Genomic DNA, 754 nt, shown 5'->3' with positions numbered 1-754 from the left:
CCTGTTCCTGCTGTGGCCTCTTTGTTACCAGCTGACAACATCAGTGGGGCTTTATTTCTGGAAGAACTTGGTGGGCTCCTTCAGCTGATTTTCCCACATCTGGGCCAAGGGCTGGCTCTGCACTGCCTGGCTTCCAAGCAGTGAGGAAGGGGTGACTCTGCTCTCCTCCCTTGGTGACCTGTTTGTACAGTCCTGCCAGAACATGGGGGTAAAGCACCGACTTACACGTGGGTGTAAAAAACCGACTGTTTTTACTGGCTCCTTTCTCCCAGGATTGTTCTGTTTCATTAGCGGCACTGTGGCACAGGCTTGGTGGTGATGTGTCAGGGAGATGATGTTTATCTCAAAGTTTCTCTGGGCAGCCTCTAACAGGTAAGTTGTCCCTCCCTCTCTTCTTGTCACCCTATACCTCCCTCATTGCTGACTGTCCATTAAATCCAAGGATGGAGATTTCTCAGCCTCTGTGCTTAACTGCTCTGTCTTGTTCAGTCCACTCACACAGCTTCTGAAGCATGTGTTTTCTCCAAAAGCTCAAGTCTGCTGAGGTGCTCGGGCAGTTCTTCGTCTTTTCTCTGAGGACTTAGATGCTTATTTTCTCTTTTGCCGTCTTGTATGTCTGAGTGGCTGCAATAGTTTCAGTAGCAATAGCTGAGCTGCCTGTGTAGCCTGTGTGGACTTCAGAGTGTGACTGGCATTCAGGGAACAAGGATGCAAGCCCATCCCCCTGGCTCCATGTAGGAGTGTGCGATTTTTG

The sequence above is a fragment of the Chlamydotis macqueenii genome, chromosome 10, assembly GCF_036417535.1.
Source record: "Chlamydotis macqueenii isolate bChlMac1 chromosome 10, bChlMac1.mat, whole genome shotgun sequence".
Taxonomy (NCBI): domain Eukaryota; kingdom Metazoa; phylum Chordata; class Aves; order Otidiformes; family Otididae; genus Chlamydotis; species Chlamydotis macqueenii.
This window is presented reverse-complemented; position numbering follows the sequence as displayed.